This window comes from Otolemur garnettii, unplaced genomic scaffold (assembly GCF_000181295.1).
Source record: "Otolemur garnettii isolate 467f Iridium unplaced genomic scaffold, OtoGar3 scaffold00001, whole genome shotgun sequence".
In the NCBI taxonomy this organism is placed as follows: Eukaryota; Metazoa; Chordata; class Mammalia; order Primates; family Galagidae; genus Otolemur; species Otolemur garnettii.
Genome location: NW_003852396.1, coordinates 9,436,757 through 9,437,878, shown reverse-complemented (window position 1 = coordinate 9,437,878; position 1,122 = coordinate 9,436,757). Strand labels below are relative to the sequence as shown.

General features: G+C 45.9%; 1 protein-coding gene across 1 annotated transcript in view; it reads left to right on the top strand.

Annotated features, from left to right (window-relative positions):
- The window catches only part of MED17 (mediator complex subunit 17), a 28,006-nt gene that overhangs the window by 23,997 nt on the left and 2,887 nt on the right, over nt 1–1,122 (top strand). The window lies entirely within an intron of this gene.

Sequence of the window (1,122 nt, the reverse complement as noted above, 5' to 3'; positions counted from 1 at the left end):
TCTACCAAGGGCAATGAAGTGAGACTCTGTCTCTTAAAAAAAAGATTAAAAAATTACTGCCACTCTCCAGCCAGAAGAAATAATTATATGTATTAATTTGATCCTTTGGTGTCAGGTAAATAAAATGTATTTGTGAGGTACGGCAGCTCTTGGCTGATTATATCCAAAATGGCTTTTGTCACCTTAAGCACCACACAGACATACATTAGAACGCTGTTGGGTAGCTCCAGAATCAATGGAAAGTCTAGAGAACAAGGTTTGCACACAAGTAGGGATCTTCGAAGGAAGCTAAACGATGAGAACCACAGCCTGGGGAGTGGCACTACTGTTATCCTGGCACTGTGCCTTCACCACTGGTGGCAGAAGGCATTCTAACTGTCCCCATGTATCAGTTAGGGTCTTAACAAGCAGCAGGTGGCACACTCAGAAGAATAATTGCAAGAGAGCCTGTTTGTTAAAGATCTGTTTATGTGAGTTTAAGAGTAGAGGAGAGCCACCAGGGGTAGTATGGTGACCCACCACTAGTAGTAACCAGCTAACCAGGCCATAGGGGCTTAGTAGCCACTAGTCCTTAGCCAGGATTAAGGGGAGAGACAGGTTATAGGAACCCTACAGGGGAAAGTAATGTGGAACTGGCCACCTTGAGAAGACAGCAGCTTTTTGTGTGCCAGGAAAATAAATGCCTGACCTTACTCTGTTGCCATCCTGCTGGCTGTCCTAGTGGACACCTCCTTCTGACTGAGCCCAGCCTAAAGCCAGAGGATATGGAAGATGTTAATATAACCATATAGTTCAGCATCCCAAAACAGCCAATAGGATAGAGAGTGGAGTTGGGAGAGGCAAATGAAAGATAGCAGTATATTTGCTACTTTTATCATTGCTCACATTCATCCAGGCAGGCGTCTCCAGTTGACCCAAGTTTAGTTAATGGGCCTGAGCTCAAGTTACCAGTGGTCAGAGAAACCGAGTGTCAGGCAGTTAAGTTTCTGCAGTGGAAGATGGAGTCTTGTCCCCGAGTAGTCACACACGGGAGGATTTCAGACGTGAGGTAGTGGAAGATGGAGTCTTGTCCCCGAGTAGTCACACGCGGGAGGATTTCAGACGTGAGGTAGTGGAAGATGG